This window comes from Motacilla alba, chromosome 23, assembly GCF_015832195.1.
Source record: "Motacilla alba alba isolate MOTALB_02 chromosome 23, Motacilla_alba_V1.0_pri, whole genome shotgun sequence".
Classification (NCBI taxonomy): domain Eukaryota; kingdom Metazoa; phylum Chordata; class Aves; order Passeriformes; family Motacillidae; genus Motacilla; species Motacilla alba.
In genome coordinates this window covers 2,549,470-2,569,744 of record NC_052038.1, presented here as the reverse complement: position 1 = coordinate 2,569,744, position 20,275 = coordinate 2,549,470, and the positions used below count along the sequence as shown (strand labels likewise).

Sequence of the window (20,275 nt, the reverse complement as noted above, 5' to 3'; positions counted from 1 at the left end):
TCTTTACCTGACCTTGCCAGGGAAACAGGACTTTCCACAGGAGGAGAACTCTTCCCCCACTGACTACAAAGGGAGCCCAGCCATGGGCTCGGCCACAGGTATCTGGATGGCAGCTGTCTCCCCCAGCAATGATGCCACTCTCTCTCCAGGGCCATGCATCAAGAACATGAACTGAAAGTTGAGGAAAGCTTTGGAGAAGCTCAGAAAAGCAGTCAGGTGTGCTTCTTTTTAAAACTTTAAGACCTGATTTCACCTCAACAACAAGGGCAGTCCTGCATTAAGCCAAGAGGCACAATAGCATCCCTTTGGATTTGAGTTCTGGAAAGAACATTCTTCAAATGAGACACATAGGAAGCCTGGGGAGTCTCCAACTACCTGTTACTCAAATAAAATATCAAGGCAAAATATGTGGCCAGTAACTACCTACAGGGGAAAAAAGATTTTGTCTGATCTAAAAGGTTCTTTATTAGAGGACATGGAGTCAAACCCTAACTTCACAGATTTTAACCAATTCAAAGCAGTAATACCAAACAGTGCAGTGAAATTACTAGGATTCACTAGGTAAATGACTCATTCTGATTCTGTGATTCTGCTTTCCCCCAGAGATTTATCATTGGGTTTTCTGATCTTCCTCAACAAGTGCCTATCTCCTAGCTACACTCATATTTATTATTATCAATTGCCTGCTCCTGCTGTTTAAGACAGATTGCCTTTGAGGGCTCTTCTGACTCTGCATGGTTTTGGCTATGCCATGGCTACACCATCCTGTTAAACAGCTGTGAAAATTCAGTGTTCAAGACATTTACTAGAGTCATAACTCTCAACTACCCTTCATGTTCTTAAATTTAATTTTTTTCTGCACACTCACTTTTGCTCATTATCTACAATTTTATGAAAATGTTTCTTTAGCAGAATCATTGGATTTAACTTCCCCTGGAATAACTCCATCTTGCCTGCACAAAACACATACAGTCAGTTCACAGCTGTGAACAGAGGGAAAAACCTCCAGCTAGAAACATTTGTGTTAGCTGAACACTTGATGAATTGGGAGATAAGAATCACCTATTTCAGGAACAGCAATTAAATGACTGCTCCCTGAGACCTACTCACATCATGTCTGCCTGAGTTCCTTAGGCCTGCAATGCTGTTCCTCTCCAGATGCACAGAAGCATCTCACCCTACACCTCATGTTCCTTGCTCTGATTTGGTTGTTGGGATGAGTCCCACAGGCACCCACTGCTCTTGATTTCAGCATGTCCCCAAATCACTCATGTGGGAAAGTGTTGGAACAGACTCCTACTGTGCCCTCTGTTATGCCAAGACAGAAATGCAGCCAGCTGCCACACATGTCTGTGGAGTACTAGGAGACACTGACATCTCTCACAAGCACATTTTGCATTTAATCTTTAGGGTTTTTAAATCTTTTTGCTTGCACTTTTACACTGATAATGCAAGATCCCTCACTGTGGTTGGGTGAGCCTGAGCTCCCAGTGATGGCACTGCTGGTGTGTCACAGCACTCATCACCACAGCAGATATGACACATTTGGCTTTGCCCAATCCTACAGATAAATGAGAATTATTAATGGCTTAGTCTACAATCTCTTTTTACTAATTTATTTGTTTGCTCTTGAAGTTGCCAGGGTTTCTCATAGACTCTGGAGAGCAGCACTCATCAAAGGCAATAGAAAATCAATAGATGCAAGCACAGCTGTAATCAGAGAACAGAAAAGCAATCTGCCTCACTGGAGTTTGAGTCCTTGGGATCCTCTGTGTTGTGAAACCACACAGGCTGAGGTTTGCATTCCTCAGCTGACAGGTGGCCCAGATTAAGGTGAGGAGCAGAGCAGGGTGCAGCATGTATCTGGTACTACTCCCTCCGCTTCCCTAAATGCTGGGGTACACTTAGATCCCCCCTGTTCTATTTGCTGCTAAACTATTACTCGGAATATGCCTGCAAACTGTATTTTTGCATTGAACACAATGCTAGGAGTGTTTGAACACATCTGGGGAAAGGGAGCCTTAGGCACTATCTCCAGACTATGAACTCAAATTCCATTAGGTGGCTGAGAGTCACTTCAGGCACTAGGACAGCTCTGTGGATGCACATCAGCAAAACCTGGGGTAGCAAGGGAGTTCCTCTGAGCAGCCCCCAATGGCCAAGCAGGTCAGGGAGAAGCTGATGAAACTATCCTCCTGTTCTAATGCACATTTTTCCACCCGAGGTGTAGGTTAGATGTGTTGGTTGGATTCTGCCCCACGTGCACATACACCTTTTAATTAAAAGGTTTCAGGTGTTGCACACGTATGGAAGGGAGTGTGAACATGTCATGCTCACATACAGTAATGCTGCTGATGAATCATCTTGTATCACAGCTCAACGTGGTGAGAGCATCACTGGGACTTCTCTTCCCTGCCCCAGGGTGAAATGGGCTGGGAGGAGTCCAGCATGTCATTCTCCATTTGTAAAGTAAAATTTCTCTACCATCTATATAGGAAAGGACATAGGTGTCACAAATTGCAGCAAATGGCAATACTGTGGCCAGAGCCTTCAATCAGTTAAAAAGAGAAGGAAGGAAGGCTTTTCTTAATAGGATTTTGCCTTTTGCAAATTCTTTGCAGCATCTGGTTCTTGACTTGACACAATGACACATAGTCATGAGAACAGGAGAAAAGCACTCAAGAAAAGAAAAAGGGTACAAAACAAGACGGACTGAACAAGAGCCAAAGTCTCCTGTGTGACATCAACCCTGCATGCCACCTGCAGGCATCTAACAGCCTGGGACAGCTGAGGAGGCAGATGATGTATTTGCTTACACGGGAAGGGGACAGGGGCTCCCTGGCCCCACTGAACACAAAGTGACTTTTGGGGATGCACATATTTTGAGGGATGAATTGTCTCAGAAATTGTTGCATCTAGTGGGAGAGGAAATTCTAAAACTCAGAAAAAAGCTCAGGAATCTGGAAGTGGATTGACTAATACAATATGAGACTAGAGATGTGAAATGATGAGACAGCAGTCAAAAAATAACCACAGCGACCACAATCTTCAAGGAAACTCAAATTATGACACCAAAGAGCATCCACAGCAATGTGAGACACTGCAGCAGGCTCTGCAGATGCCAGAGAGGATCTGGCACATCACTGACTCACACTGACCCTACGTCAACACTCTAATCACGCAGTGAACTCCTCAGCATTGCTCTTCTCCTTGCAACAGAAAATAAATTTCCCTATATGGAGCTGGCAGGGCCAAACAAAGGCAGCAGAGCATAAAGCCACCCAGGGCTGCTCACAGCAGATGCTTTGAGTAGCACTGAGGTTTGAGCAGCTGTGCTTTACCATGCACAGCAGAGATTTTGCTTTCTTCTCAAAGCCACTTTCCTCCAGCTCCCCCTTGAAATCACTGCTTGATTCACACTGGAAGGGCTCACTGAAAGCAGGTCTGAGTATTTGCTGACCAGCTGCAGCATCTTCCTTTCAGCAATACAGAACAGTGTTGACCTTGCACAAGTGCCAAAGAGAGGGCTGCTAGTGGCATCCTTGTCCTGGGAGCTCCAAGGCAAGAAAGATGTTACCCATGCTCTGGAGCTCTGGATCAGAACTGGATTGACACTGAAAAGCCCCTCAGCATGCTATTCCTATGTGCCATCCTGCACTGGAATCAAAGCTGAGAAAGATGTTTTATTTCTTCCCATGCTGCCACTTGTACTGTCCTCAGAAGCAGATTTTACTGTCACATTTGATTTCACAAACACTATGCAGGCATCTCTTCAGCGAGTCACAAACTTGGCAGCATCCTGCAGATGGCATGGGAAAAGCAGCCCCAGCTCAGTGGTGCTTTTGTAATAATTACTGGACACAGAAGTCTCCCACCTCCTTCACCCTCCATCCCTCCCTCCCATCTCCATCAACTCAGCTTTGAAAGGACTTCAGGGACCATGGCTCTCACCAGCATTTCAGCTCTGAAATATGTGCTAGCATGAAGGTAGCTGAGCCACCCATGGGCTCGCTGAAAGGCCCAGACTAACTGAAAAGATTCAGGGGAGATTCAGAGCAAGCAAGACCCAGAAAATTATTAGAAAAAAATGAATGAAATGGTATGTCAAAGATTATTGAATGTGAAGAACCCAAAGTTCTGTGACTCAGGACATCCCTGGAAGCAGACAATAGGGAAACACATATTCATTATTTTCATGTTCTTTCCCAACAGCTGTTTGGGCTAATGGTACAGCTAGGATGCTGAGGAGACAGGCACCTCAGCTGGACCTACAGGGCCTTCTCCTCTGTTCCTTCTCTTCTCCCCTGCATCACTGCATCTTTCATGCTTCTCAAACTTCCATTATTCCCAGATATTTAGCATAGAGTAAAAGCTCTTCTCAGACTTCTCTTCCACACTGTCACTTGCTCTTCTACCCTCTTCATCTGGCCACCATAAATTTTACCTTTCAAGCACAATGCTACCCTCCACCCTCTTCTGAAAAGCTTGTGCTGAAGGCTGGGCCAGGACCATCAATCTCAGTTCCTGCTGGTGTTTTCACTCCCTTGTCCCATCCTGCCACCTTCTGCTTGTCTTGGTTGGGCTCACTCTGTTCAGTGCCCTACTTCTGCTTGTATGCAGTGGTACACTAGGGAACTTCTTGCTGCACGATGGTATGGAAGCTAGAAGTCCTCATGGGTTCATAAAGCAGCAATTAGATACATTCATGGAAGAAAAATCCCTCAAGGTCATTGCTACAGGGACCCACTCCTAGTTCAGCAAGGCCTCTTGAGACAAAATTTGCAGGTCGGAAGAATCCTTTGATCTGCATGGTTGCACACTTCCCCTGTCACTCTCCCTCCTTCCCAGGTGTCCATTTCCAGCCATTGTTCTCATCCACTAGAGCTCTTATTATCTTCTTGAGCTCCTTTATTGTCCTGTCACAAATGTTTGTCCAGGTGAAACAGGACTAACACTGCACATCTGACAAGTGCCACACTGCAAACTGGCTACACACCCAAAAGCACACACCATTTTTCATCCAGCAGCATCTACAGAGCTGGGAAAGGCCTGCCTGGTACAATACACTTAATAAGATTAACTTCAAGTATTCATAACCATCTTTGAATCATTTTGCTGATTAGGCATAGGCAGCTCCAACCTTCACAGTCTTCCTAACACTATACCCAAGAGCCACACGGCTACAAACAGACCCCTGTTGGCATGAAAATTATGGAGTATTGTGTGTTTCTCTGCATCCTGTCTGATACAGGGCACATTCCATTCTCCTAACAGAGTAGAAGGACATCTGAGTCAGCTTTGCAGGAACACTCCTTTGATTGCTGTGAGTTTTTCTGGCTAAAAGATTGGCTCAGGCACTCAGAGGTTTCCATGTAGATTCCCTACAAACCCTGCAGAAAACTGGGATTAACCAAAGGTCCTCCCAAAAAAACAAGCTCATAAACTCTGTAGCACAGACAACTGGCTACTCTTGTGACTTTCTCCCTGGAAGAATTCACTCAATTAAGTTTGTAAGTGCTAAAATGAAAGCTTTTCAGCTCTCTTACAGATGCCACAGGTACAGCCTGGGGAGCTGCCACAGCTACTGCCTCTCCTGGACTGCCTCAGCTCCCAGTCCATCCATTTTCTGCCTTGGACAAAAATGAAAGGACAGGCAGGCAACCAGCCTGTGTGTGGTACCTGTGTTCCCAAAATGTAGTCTGCTAGAGCTGTGCATTCAATAAAAAAATATTCAGGCATTCCCCACAGACAAAAAAAGTCTGCAGCACTGTCAGATAATGACCCAGCTGATCCCAGTTTGTAAGGCCAGGTGGATGAATGCCCTCTTGGAGACTGCACTGTCACCAGTAAGCAAGAAGAGCATTAGGGTACACCTGTACCAGTACATGAGCCTGGCTTAGGTCTGTCCTCTGTGCCAAGGCCAACTGGCATGGAACAACCCCTGTCCTCTTAAACCTGCTTTGCCTGCAAACATGACAGACCTTGTCTGGGAAGATCCAGGCCAAGCCATGCCAAGAACTGTCCCACAAACATAAGGCAGCACTGGTGTGATCAGGATTGTCTCCACTCCTTAGTACGAGCAGGGAAGATCTTTTGGGAACAGCTTTAGCTCTGTTTCAGGAAAGGTGCCCTGTCCTCTCTGCACACCTTGCCCTGCACTTCCTCCCGCTCTATGCACACAGGATTTTGTTCTAAGCAGGTCCAGCAGGCACTGCACAAACCCTCAGGCTGATGGCATGGCAGCATAAGGAAATAAAATGTGACCTGAAATAAAAATGATCATTCATATTTCAGTAAGTGTCTAAATTTTAGTTTTCCATTAATCTCTACTAACAGCCCTGTAACTCAAAAATTCTAAGCAGACATCTAAGACTAATGACTCTGATAAAATTCAATATTCAAGCATAAGCCCAGTTTTACCTTCTGTCTTGTAGGTCAACTTTATAAATCATTAGCATTGCTATCCACCCATTGAACAGAACAGCCCTACAGCTAGAAAGAAATATGATCATCAGAAATCTCCCAAATCAGTAGAAGTTTTACCCCAAGTCTCTGCAGAGCTGCTCTTGAGGGGGGCATCCCTCTTCAGGGCACGTTCCCCTTGATTTGGCTGTGAGAAGCTTGCCCTGGCCTGGCTAACACCTGACACAGCCTCCCCATGCAAATCCACAACTTGCCCTGCTTAGTGCAGATGCAGAAGATTAAATTGCTGGCAGGTTTTCAGGACCCTGCTCTGGGACAGATGGACAGCAGCACTTCTGCAGGCATGCTCAGCAGCCTGGCCTGCCCTGTGCTTGCAGCCAAAATGCAAAGGCTGAACAAAGTCTGCAATTAGTAGCAATTCAGACTCGTGGAAGGGCCCCTGAGGATGCCAGGGAACGTGATTGAGGTTACAGGTGCCACTGCTGCTGCTCTTGGAGCAAAGCAGGGTTTAGACTTGAATTGTAAACTGCCAGTGAGAGGGCTGTGTGTTAGGGGAGCTGCAGTGCCTGGCACGCGGGCACGCTGGCAGGGGCAGCACTGCAGCAGCTCAGGCATGTGCTGGAGCTACTGCAGCCGTGCCACTCTGCAGCTTTTGGACAAACATTTGTTAGAGATGTGGGAGAGACTAGCAGCACACCTCAGTTCAGTGTGTGGGGAACAGCAGGGTTAACACTGCTGTCATGAAAAGTCCAGGAGGAACCTGTCTGCCATTAGAAATGCCTCTGACATAAAGGCTGGCCAGCTTGGGTTACAGCAGCAGCATCACTTGCAGCTTGGGGCAAACCTTTCGGCTGCAATTCATGAAATCCACACGCTCTGAAGCAAGACAGCGGGTGCTGTTACCAAACCAAGGTGCCAACACCAGCTCAGGGTCTCTTCCAGAGCCACTTGGTCGCCCTGCAGGAGCAGCAGCTGAACCCAGCAGCGCCCAGGACAGCGAGCAGGCAGGCAAGACAGGGCACGATGCTGCAGCAGGACGCCCTTCCATCAGCCAGGTACCCACGCACTGCAGGCACTGACTCACAGGCAGGGCAGCCAAAGCCTGGCTGATTTCTCCCCGGTCATGTGAACTGGGTGGACCACGGGCACAGCGTCTCACAACCACTTGTGCAGGTAAATGAAGGCTGGCTGGCTAACCAACACACCGTGAGTAATCTCTACATCCTCCAAGGCCGCCCAATACAAACAGTTGGTAACTCTGTCCCCTGTTAGTATTTGCTGTATTAGTATTTGCTGTACCACAAATACTAGCTGTGATCCTGGACTCCCTTATAACAACCAGCATTTTTTTCCTCTCTGAACTCCCAACCTGCAGCGTTTTCTTTCACTGGCAAGTGTGAAGTCAAATGAAAGGAAGTATTCAGGAACTTTAAAATGTCTTATAAATCACTCTTAAATATTATTTACTCAATGAGGACAGCTGGATGGATTGGAAGATCCTAACAGTTGTCTTTGTGTTCAATTTATTGCTGAAAATACCCTCAGGTAACAAAAAAGTAAATAAAATAACATTTACAAACAGGAACGTGTTGCGTTTGTGAGAGCATGCTTGTAGCTGTGGGGACTTTAACCTCTAAATTAACACTCCATGGACAATAGGGAGACTCCAAGACAAGCTGCCAAGATGGTGTTATGACACTGGGCAGCTCTGCCACTGAAAACTGCCCACTTGAAAGCCTTGATGAATTTATGGATGGAATACATTCACTTGCAGGCTGAGCCTCTCAAAATGACAACAGGCATTTCACACACGGACATACAGCATTGTGCCAGAACTAGGGCAAGCAGGACATAAAGGTGAGGACACCTCATTGCCCTAGCAGGCAGAGACCAGCCACACACCCCGCACCACCCACTCTGCTCTGGGAAGAGCTGCAAGGGCATCTGATATTCTCCATAAGCCAGAGGTACAAGGTCTGGTAACTGGCTGGGGCATTCAGCAGTCACTGTTGGGATTCTCCTGAATGCAGAAAGAGATAGCAGAGAGACACCTGGCCTCTGCTCCTTCTTTCCAAAAATGGGCCAGAGTAATTCCCCATTTGCTTGGGGAAAAGTGTCTCCTTTGACTAGGGAGAGCACTGAAACAGCACAACAGCTGTAACTTCCCAGAGAGACCATCCCCAGCACCCAGCTGCCTCCTTCAGCAGGCAGCTAAGAAGCTGTTTGGAGTCAGAAGTGTGGGACAGGATTTCCATCACGAAGGTCCTGAGCCATACTTCTTCCAAGGCTGAACAACATCACCAACTTCAAAGTTCTTCCATCTCCCACCAGCTTCTTGTCGATAGGACATGAAAGGGTTAAAGATGTCACTCCACTCATGACTATCACGGGAAAACTTTGTTCCAAATTCTCCATTTCATGCTGCTAGAAAACCAACAATCTTGAATTACCTTGTATTAAACAAGGCAGGTCTACAGGGCAGCCTGCATTCGCTTTTAAGTCCACTGGTAATCCAAAGTTGTCGACTAATGGACAAGAGACAAATTCTACTGCTCCTGGAGCACAGGTATTCCTGCAAGCATTGCACAAGATGCTAATGACAAAATCTGTAGGCTTAATGCCAAGCATTAATTTATCTGAATCCTATCCTAAATGAAAATCAGAGCCAAGAGGGCATATGCTTTTCTTGCAGCATGTTTAAGAAGTGAAGAGTGAGAAATAGAGCATGAAGCAAAAATGGCAGCAGAGGATCCCCTCCAGGACTCTTCTTGTCTGACTGTGCTCACTTGCATTGTTATTTACGTGTTTTTTTCCCCTTGTACTCCCTGGACTGAAGGAAGGAAGGATGTTTCATAGGAAGGAAGCACTGGTGTGGCTGTACTGAGACAGGACCACACTGCTTCTCCCCCCATGCTGCTCCTTTCTACAGAGGAGGGAAAGAGTAGGAAATTCACATTTTCTCTCTGATCTTAGTTAGCAGTAAGGGGAGGAAGCTAACCTCAGTCTAGCCCTGATTTCAAACAGGGTTAGTGTCCAAAGCTGGAGCAGGTTGCTCAGGACTGCATTAAGTTGTGAAAGTCTACAGGGTCAGAAATGCCCCAACCCTTCAGGCCCTGTTTCCTGTCAGAACAATCTCAGGGAGAAAATTATTTTCCTTTATGTTCAGTCAGAATTTACTACACTGCCACTTTCTGCACCTGGAGTGGGGCAATATCCAGCATCAGTTCAGACTGGTGGATGAATGGATTGGGAGCAGCCCTGCAGAGACAGACTTGGGGTACTGGTGGACAAAAACCTGGATATGACCCAGAAATGTGTACTTGTAGCCTAGAAAGCCAACAGTGGTCCTTGGCTGCATCAAAAAAATTATAGCCAGCAGGTCAAGGGAAGTGATTGTCCTGCTCTGCTCTCATGAGACCTCACCTGGAGCACTACATCTGGAGTTGTGGTGTCCTCAGAAAGACTACAGTGGGTTCACAAGAGGCCACAAAAAAAGAGCCGAGGACTGTAATACTTCAGTGAAGAAGGGCTGAGAGAGTTGGGGTTTTCAGTCTGGAAAAGAAGACTCTGGGGAGACCTTATAGTGGCCTTTCAATATATAAAGAGAGTTTATAAGAAAGACACAGACTTTTTACCATGCACTGTGGTGATGGGATGTGGGCACTGGTTTCAAACTAATAGAGTAGGTTAAGATTGGATATTAGGAAGAAATTCTTCCCTGTGAAGGTTGTGAGTCACTGGCACAAGTTACCCAAAGAAGCTGTGGATGCCCCATCCCTGGAAGTGTCCAAGGTTAAGTTGAGTGGGGCTTTAGGCAACCTGGTCTAGTGAAATATCTACTTGACCCTCATGACACTTCAGACAGCATCTCACCAGTACTGAGCAGAAAAGAACAGCCTTCTCTTGATCTGCCTCACAGGCACTCACTGCCATGCTGCCATTGCTCTGCTGAGCCTGTCCAGCTTGCTGCTGCCATTCTTGCTTTTGCAGAGAGAGATGCTCTGTGTGCCTCACCAGCTCACACACAGCTGGGCTCCAAAGCAAGGACTGTGCTGAACTCTCAGCCACATGCCCCAGAAGCTGCAGCAGTCACTAGAGGCACACAAGGCAGAGATTACTAAAAAAAGAAAAAAAGGGGGGAAAAAAAAGAGAGAAAATCCATCCTGTTCTGCAAATCAGCTCAAAGCGTAGGCAGCTGAGAAAAAGTGAATGGAGATGATCTGTGTGTAAGGATTTGGGAGTGTGTCCCTGTCGTAAGGCAGCCAGAGAATGGGGCTTGCCACTCCAGGAGGGAAATGAGGGGCAGGTGACCCAGACCCAAGGAGTGCCACCTGGCAATCAAGACAGTCAGCAGGGCACAGCTGTTTCCCTGCACTCAGCAGTTGCTGTTTCTCTCTGTCTGCACCTCCAGCCAGCCTCTCAGCCCAGCTCTTACACACCAGCTACCAGCAGCCTGTTTGTGGTCTGTGCTCTGCAGAGAGTACACCCCAAAGAGCCTCCCCATCTTCCCATCAGTGCTGGAAAAGAGTTCCCCACCTCCACAGCCAGTAATGCTCCACTGCAGCATTGTTCCTGCAGTCACCTTCAAACACACACAATTTCACAGCTTTCCCAAAGCACTGCTGATACTCACTGCTCCCTTCACAGCCCCTCTGACAGTGGTTACAGACAAAAGGAAAAGATCTATTCCAAACTGGGCTCCTCGCTCCCATGCTCTGCCCAATGCATAGAAGGTAACATGCAGAGAATTTCAGAGCATATGCAGGCAGTTTATAATACACTAACAGCCAAAACTCACACAGAAACATCAACACCCACGTTACACAGGAACCCTTTATGCAAGGACATTAGTCATACTCAGCAACATTAAAAACAATCTTGAAGAGCAGCTATACAGAATAGAATGCAGACAGCAGAGTGAGAGACTTCATTAGGAATTCTCAATTGCTTCAAGTTCAAATTCTCACCACAAAGCAGTACTAGTAGTTATTTATTATCATCCAGAAATTATTGTTTTCCAGTAAAAACAGACAAATTTCCAAATGATTCATACTACCTGAGAAGTTAATGTTTTTGCAGCTCTGTTCCAGATCCTAGGTCAGGTATCTCCATTCTATTCCGGTAAATTCCACTAAGATATCACATGTAACAACAAGTTCTTGAAGAAGTTTCATCAGATTTTCCCTTTAAGGTAACCCACTGCACTCCCACGTGAGGCACAGGCACCTCAAAGGCACCAGCAGCTGAAAGTGCTGCAGTGGAATCAGATGATCAAGACAACCTTGGAGCCTCTGCAGCCTCAGAAACATATCCTGTGATTTTCAAATCAATCCAGTGGGGAAGACACAAACCAGTGCTGAGCCTTAAGAGCCAGATAATGCATACAGAAGCAATTTTAATTAACGCAGTTCTGAGAATGAATGTGTCGGACAGATTTTGCTGCAACACGTACGAAGGGTGCAGCACTGCAGCAAAAGCTGTCACTCCCATCTGTGCAGAGCTGTGCGGCATGCAGCACGGGTGGCAGGGCTGACGACAGCAACCATCAGAACCACCCTGCCAGGAGCCCTTGCTGCCCACCCAGAGCTGCCTTTCTGCAAGCACTGCACTGCATGCAGCAGCAGAGGAAAATGGGAAAAGCAAGCATTCAAGGTAAAGAGAAACATTCTTGAGCTAATTAAAGAGTTGCTTGAGCTTATGTTCATCGTGATCAGTCATGCAGAAAGACATTTTCAGCTGAGGATGAAGCTACCATTCTACCATTTTTAGAGGTCAATTAGAACACTGCAACACTTACATGAGAAGGAGAAACACAGGCCCTGCCACGTCAGACAGCAACATGCTCCCTCTTTTGCTGCCACACCGCCTTTACCTACCCTGGCACTTGCACTTCCAGTGCAGGGTACCTGCTGTCACCTGCTCCAGGACCCTCAGGGGAGATGGGAGCAGTCACTGGTGTGACCTGCTACGTGTTGCCCACTGGCTCCCAGAGTGGGAGAGCTGCTGTCCTGGAGCAGAGGTGATGTGTGTCACCAGAAAGCACCTTCCTCAGCTGCCCCGCAGGACTGCTGTGCCATGACACAGGTCAGGCAGCCCTCTCACATCACCTGCCTACAGCCACAGATGCTTTCCTCTCCTACTGTGCAGCCTGACACACGAGCCCCAAGCTCCAGTGGTTTTGTAATATTAACCACCAAAGCCGAATCCTACCAGGACTAAGAAAGCCTTGGTTCTCATCTCCTGCTGCTCTGCTTTCTCAGAGGCATGCAGCGCGCAATCAAGGATCGCCACAACACTATTTGCAAGGGGTCTGAATGAAATCAGTCCTACTACTTCTGAGCCAAACTATCACAAATAAAAGCAAGGAACATGGGGGTTTTGTGGCAAAAAAAAAAAAAAAAAAATCTTATTTAGATCAACGCCCCCTCCCCCCCCTCCAGGCATCAAGTTTGCAAGTTGAAATCACAAACCTCAAAACCGGCTGAGTTAATGAGTTAATTCAATACTAAGTAAGGTTTGATACTATGGCCTGGGCAGTACAGCAGGTCAAACTATGACTTAAAAACCAATTAGCTAAGTAAATTCAGAACTATAAATGTTTACATGCAGGGGCTTGTCCACCCAGTCCTGATTAAAAATCGTTAAAGCCTACACTTTCCCCTTTGTGACTTGAAGCAGCTAAACCACCACATTCCCCACAAACCAGCAAGGAGGAGTGATGAGGAAGTGTCCACACTTGACAGTGCACGTTCCCCCATTACTTCATCCTGGAGCACTCAGGAGCCCACCTGTCAGCAGCAGACACAGAACCAGGCCAGTCTGCATGCGCCTGCAGCCAAGGGAGGACAGAGAGGATGGCTGGGCTGTGGACAGCTGGTCCCCTGACACACAGGGCAGGGCAGCATAACAGCTATCATGCTGCCAAGGAGCAGCCACACGGAAGTTTCCAGCTCACACAAAGTGTTTACACACGTGAGACCCATGCACTTTGCTGGCCCATGTTCAGTAGAGCTGCTCAGAGCCCAGATGACAGGACTCTGAAGTTACTTTGTGAGGAGGACATTTGAGGTTTGCTCAATTCAATGGAGCTCTGACAAACAGGGCCAAAAAGATTGGGACTTAATAAATGTGGAAAATTTTCCACTGAAGTCCTCTAAACACAATGTCTCTACTTCCTCTGCCCAAACCTGGGCAGCACTTTGTGCAAGCAGGAATTTTGCAAAGGTAGCACATCCAAACTCACTGTGAAAACATGGTGGTGACAGAGAACTCAACACAGACAGCAATGCTTAGATGCTCAAGGGATGCTATTACTGCACAAGTGACCTCACAGACTTTGGACCTGATCCTCAAATTTAAGTTTTATAGTCATTCTCAGGTGGCCCTGCACCGTGCCTGCCTCCTTCTAGCCTCATGTTCCCCTCCCTTGGCCAGAGTAAAGCAGCCCTGCAGCCAGGCTGGGAATCTGGCAGGGCTAAAGGGAGTGGGGGGAGCCTGATGGTTAATTTTCACCCAGATCAACTCTCTGAACACGGCTGCATGGAGTTTTTGTCAGCTGGGGTAGGGCTAGAAAGGGCACTTGGAGGAGAAAGTGGTTAGGGCAAGGGGAAAGGCAAACCCACCTCCTCCAGGCACAGTGCCCACCTGCACTGCTGTAGCTCTTCCCAGATCCATGACTGGAGAGGATGTGAAAACCCACCTCTCTTTCAACTTGACAAGAGCAAGCAGCCACTCTCATCCACCTAGGGTCACAGAGAAATAAACTTACCAGCTTATGTGCTCTCAAACTTGATACCTGTGTATTGGCAACTTTGTTCCTAAGCAAGGAAGCGATACATTTCATTCCTGGGGGTCTTGGGGTGGATCCTAAGGGGCTTTATTAGCAGAAGAGACAAGGCTGCAGAGGAGGCTGAGTGCTAAGTACAATATTAAAACTCTTCTTTTTCTGAACACTCCCTTCTCCTTTCAGCCCATCACTCACAGAGTGCATTCACCTTTCTGGACTGTGTTTCTATGTGAAATTCAAATGTTCGGGAACAAAAATGTCACATTTTCTGCACAACAACATATTCTCAGCTTTCTTTTACAGAAAATGAAACAGAAACTGCCTGTGCACAGCATTCACACTTCTGTGCGTGCTGCCGTCACGCTTAGGTAAAGCTGTGTGTTGCACCTGCATATCTTACTCCACCCTGGTGAGGGTTAAAGCACACAGGGCTGAGGCATCCTTACAAACCCTTATCTGCCCAGATTAGGGCCTCAGCAGGGAAGCATCACTGCCAAAACCTAAGACACCACGAGAGACACAAAAGCATTAAGGCCTAAATTGCCACATGCTGATGGCTGACATCCAATGCCACACTTTATATTTGATCATTTCAAAAACACTGGTTTTCAGGCTGCTGAATCAACCCAAACCCCACCGACTTCACAGGAATGGCATGCCTGGCATGCCTTCTCAGTCAGGGTGGTTATGAAGGCTCCTAAATCTGGACAGTTAAGGGCAAATGGTTTGTGGGTTTTCCACCAAACTGACTCAGTCACCAGCTGTAAACCCTCAAATCCAGAGATGTGACTGTCCGCAGTGTGTGCAGTGAATGGCTGCAGTTACCACCAGGAGAAGGCTGCCAGCCCCTGTTACCCTGGCAAACAGAGGAGCTTGGACAGGGAGATTAATCACACCTTTGGAGGAGATCAAGTTAAAAGACTGAAGCACTCCAAAGATTCAGCCCATTGAAAGCAGAGAGAGAATAACAGTATGGAAAGACAAAGCCAACCACCAGCTTTGGGAATGCAAGAAGTGCTAGCAAGCAACACCTGCTCATCAGCTGCCCCCAAGTATTTGAAAACATTCATGCTTTCTACTTCATCTGTGCAAATACGAGCATTACCCAAGGCAAAAAGTCTGTACAGCAGGCCTTAGACGTGTGAAGATGTATGGAGCCATGCCATAACCATCACAACAAAGGTTCTCCATTCCAACACGTTTTAAGGGCTCCCATGATCTGCAGTCCACTAGTTAGTGTAAAACATATTACTGCTACAAATCATCACCCTTGTGGGAGATTATACGCTTCATTTTAGTGTAACAATTGTATCAAAATTGTCCTTCTTTGTCATTTCGCTCAATAACACCAGCCATACTTTCTGAAAAACTCCCATGAGGAAGGAGGCCTCTGGTTCCTCACCAACTGCAGCCCACGGTGGGAAGGAAACTCTCATGGAGGACATGCACAGCCTCAGACTCCCTGGGTACAATACTCTGGTAAGGGCATGCTCAAAGATGTAATCACCAACCCATTTGAACATACAAAATAACGTGGCCTAGATTGCAAGGCATACTGGGCTTTAAAATATTATCATTTTTGTAACAGCCACATTTGAGAGTTCTCTTTTTTAACACGAGTTATTTTTGCCTACAATTCCTAGCCTCATATTAAATAAAGAAAATCAGTAACTTCCTCTCAGTTGGGCAATTTTCAGAACACAGAGTCAGCCAGAAGGCTAGCGAAAAGCCTACACTCTTGTAACTTCTTTCTACTTCTTAGGAAGTCAGCATTGGCCAGATTGGCCTGTACTGGAGCGCAGAAACTTTACTACTTCATGGTATTATGAGGAAGCTGAGGTTGAAGAACTGCTTAGATTGGGAGAGGCAGGGGTTAGTTAATGGGGACCTGATTACTCTTGAATTGTGCTGCTCTCCCACACTCTCTTTACCCCAACTCCTTCCTTCCCCCAGGAACTTTCAGACACATATCCAAAAGAAACACATCAATCAGCTCTCGGTGTCCTCCTCCTCCTCCTCGCAGTGCTACAGAGGGCTGGCTGCCCTGCGCAGCCCAGGCGTGCCGGCACTTTGCCGGTGAGGGGTCCCATGCCCAGGAGGGGTCCCTTGGGGGTCCTGGAGCCCCAGGGTGGGGTGTCAGCCTGGCAGGCGCTGCCGGCTGTTTTGTGCGGTCCTTACTGCTGCAGAGCCCATACAATGGAGGAATTACACTCCTGCAAGTGCCGCAGATGCAAACCAGCCACAGAGCACGCTGTCCCTGCCGAAATATGCCAGCTGGCTACTGGCTGCACAAAGTGACCAGGGCACAGAGCTGCTGGTTCCGTCCTCGCACAGACTGTAACACTGGGGAACGACGCCTCCCCCCAGCGTGCTGCAGGTCAGCAGATGCATACCTCTGCCATGAGGCTGTAGGCATGTGGGAAGTTACTGCATTTTTTCCCTCTAAACACGGAATGCCACAGACGACTCCAGGTTGTAAAAATCCCCCTTCCCACTGTCATCACTGTGGTGAGAGGCGCTCACCCACCCCAGCGGCTCTCGGCGAGAGACTCGATAAGCGACAACCCCAACACACGCGGCAGCGATGAGCACTCCTTCCCCCGATTTTTGTGGAACATTTTAGCAGAATTTACGCTCCAGTTCAACCTAACCCCACCGCACCTAACTCAAATGTGCTGGTTAGGTGGGATGGTAACTTTAACTTGCGTTTAACTGGTTTAAAGGCTTCAGATGTAGCATTACAAAGGGGGAAAATGCAGATACGCAATGAAAGCACAATCACCAAGGACAACAAGCAAAGGTTTGCTGTGCCACTGGCTTCACATGCCAGCACATGGGACACCTGACAAAGCCAAATGAGGGAAGTTTCAGATATTCCCGAAAGAGGCAAAGAAAAGTTCCACAATTAATTCCCTCGCGACGGGGGAGCAAAGAAGACTGAAGTGATTAACAAAGTCAGAGCATCAGAAAAGCATGTATATAAAAGAACGTTATTAATTATACTATAAACGTGGGCGGGCTAGGAAAGAAGGGGGAATTCAGGAAAAATAAGCAACAGGAAAGGGAGTATGCGGCTGCAGCAAGGAAAAAAAAATGGTTATCCACAGAAAACGCGTTAAGCGCCTGGAAACCTCCAAAATCTCAACCAAGCCCCAGCCAATGGGTTTAGGAACTTCCTTGCGGGCAGCTCGCTACTGCGAGGACCGGTGGGACCGTGCCCTTCCCGGGCGGGGACGGGGCCGATCTCCGCTCAGGAAAGCGGCTGTTCCGGTCCCGTCGGAAGGAGCCCGACGGCGGCTCCATTTCCGAGCGGGAGCCGAGGCCCCGGCGGGCGCCTCAGGGCCGGCTCTCCCGCAGGGGGTCCCCGCCGCCGCCGCGGGCGACCCGGCCCTGAGGCACCCGCTCGCCCGCACGGGAAGGGACGGGAAAGGCGGCGGCGGTCAAAGACAAAGCGGATGCCTCAAATTCCTCCCCGCCCCGCCGGTCTGCGGCACCCCCCGCCCTCCGCCCCTTCATCGCCCACCTCTGCCTACCTGGGCAGCAGGAGCGGCCAGGCTTCGCGCCCTCCCAGCCCGGGCTTGGGCAGCCGCAGCCCGCGAGGGGCTCCGGGGCTCGGGCGGCGGGTGCGGGCGCTGACAATGAGGGGAGGGACGCGGTACCGGGCGGTGCTTGACGTCACGGCAGCGGGCGGGGGCTGGCGGCCCGGCCCGGCCGCCGAGCGGCTCCGCGGCGCCCGCCCCCGGCCCTGAGAGGGCGGAGAGGCCCCGGCCGCCATTTTGGGGGGGCCGGAGGGCGCTTGGGGCAGGGAGGGGAAAGTTTCCGCAAGGCCCCGGTGCGGAGCGGGGCGGGGTTGGTGTCGCGGCTGGGCGCAGCGGAGGCGCTGCCACGGCTGCTTTCACGGTGGGTTCGTGCTTCGGAAGGACATCCCCTTCTCCGGGGCTGCCGCTGCCTCGGAGTTTGGTGTCGGAGCAGGCGGTGCCGGTCCCGGCTCGTTCGAAGCAGGGCAGAGCCCCAGCCGGGTGGCACAGCGAGGTTTTGTCCTCCCCTCCCGCCGCATCCCCCCTTTAGTGCCATCTCTTGGAGAGTTTGGGACTTGGTGGTCAATCCAGATGTGGTTGGTTCCACCTCTGGTCTCTGCAGCCCGGGGACGCCGAGATGGGATGAGAGACAAGAGATCTCCCCGAACACGAACCGGGAAAAGTTGCTCCCGGTGAAGCTGAGCGGTGAGCAGAGCCCCGGGACTGCGGGGACACGGTGAAGGACGCCGGGAGCTGCCCGGGGCTCTGCACAGCATCGCGCTGCCCTTGCCCAGCTGAGTCCCCAGCAGACGTGGTCAGAGGCCGGAGAGCAGTTCCAGCCTCCCGGCCAGGCAGCGAGACGTGACAGGCTCGGAACTACTGGCCATTGTGGGGACATCTGGGGAAAAAGGGGAGCTACCTCCTCACCTTGTGACCTCCCTCATTCCACTTGTCCCTTTCTGCACTTTTGTCTGCAGCTTCCACTGACTGCACTAAGTCCCCATCGTCAAAAATACTTTTTAAAAAATTCCTTTATCTTAGAGCGGCCAGAGCTTCTTTAGTTTTCCTCTACATCATTTCCTTTCCCTAGACAGAAATTTCTGAGTGTCTAACCTCACACCACTAAGCTTTTTTCTTTGAAATACCAGTCTGGGCAGTGGCAGCCCTTGCTGCCACGGGCACTGTACCACCAGCTGCAGCCGTGCTGCTTTGCATGACACAGAGTAGGCAGGCTGTCTCTCACTTGGACCCGGAGATTTGACATTTATCATTTCCTGGGTTTCCATTCACTCTCTTCCTCACACTGCAGACCCCAGCCAGCAGCTGGTTCGGTTGGCCCCTTGCTGAGGGGCTTCTTTCTCCTCCTTTATCAGCTCAGCTCAGTTTGTTTCCCATCACCTCCCTCCATCACTCACGCTGGGTGGGTCAGGACTTTACCTCACACCTTGTGCTTTCCCTCCAGCAGCAGTTCAGTTCACTGTGCCGGTGCTGCTGGCATCTGGTGGCACAGGAGGCTGAGGAGTGTCTCTCAGTCCTCAGTGAGCATTTGCTCTTGTTTGCACTACTGCACAAAGCCTGAGGCATGGTTGCAATGCTTATCTCTTGGATTGGAAGCATGGGTGCTGGGTTTCCAAAACCCAAAGCAGGGTTTCTACCAGCACCACCGGTAGAAAACTTTTCCCCCAGATGTCCCCGCAATGGTTGATAGAGAGGCTGCATAGTTCCAAGGGAGTGGGGTGTAAGTAATGTGGGCAGGTGTGACCAGAGATGATGGGCAAGGAAAGATGACAAACACAATAAAATCACAAATGATATGGGGAAGCAGCAGAAGATGTCTGTGTGTCTGACAACAGAGGATCCATATGGGTGTAGTAGCTTTAAACAAATAAAAGTAACTCATGCATCTTATGCACAGCTTGATAATGTGAGAAGTGGATGGCTCTAGGATGCCATGAACACCAGAGGCATGAGATTCAAAAGGGATTAGCCAAACTTACAGAGAACAGATTTCTCTGTGGTTATTAAAAATGTCTATCTGAGTCATCTTCCTGTTCATGAGGTCCCTGAACTGACTCTTCAGGTATTCTTGCTATTCTGTACTCCCTCTGTTTGTCTGGTGAATTTAAGTGAGGTGTCTGAGTTGATCTTGCTGCTGATGATACATGCAGTTGTATATCCCTCCTAAAATTACTTGTGTGTGTCTGTGCTGCTTCTTCTGCACCAGTTCTGGCATTTGTTTAGTTTATCAAACTGGCAGACAACTAACTCAGAGTCAATACTTCTCTGCTTCTAGTGAGTTGAATTAGCCCACATTTTCTAAACCAGTGATTCTTGCTTCTCTCTGCACATTAGAAATGGACATTCTCCTGTTATTTCCTGATTCCAGGTGTTCAGGTTTTAAGTATTTAGAAGATCAGAGTCATTATAAGATCCTGATATTTGTTTAATTAATTTCTAGCAGCTCCTGACAGAGCTGGAGCCTTGGTTGTGCTAGAAGCCACACAGAGTTTAGGGACAGTATTAAACACAGCTAGCAGGGAAGGAGAAA

The 20,275-nt window shown here is 48.6% G+C and overlaps 1 protein-coding gene across 2 annotated transcripts in view; it reads right to left on the bottom strand.

Annotated features, from left to right (window-relative positions):
• The window catches only part of LUZP1 (leucine zipper protein 1), a 29,176-nt gene extending 11,286 nt beyond the window's left edge, over positions 1-17,890 (bottom strand). Inside the window, exon 1 of one of the 2 annotated variants that reach the window (XM_038160663.1) lies at positions 17,743-17,890. The gene's annotated coding sequence lies outside the window, so the exon portion shown is untranslated. Of the gene's footprint in view, positions 1-11,479; positions 12,015-17,742 lie in introns of those variants that run through there. The other variant, XM_038160664.1, reaches the window with a different exon arrangement.
• Between the last annotated feature and the right edge of the window lie 2,385 nt (positions 17,891-20,275).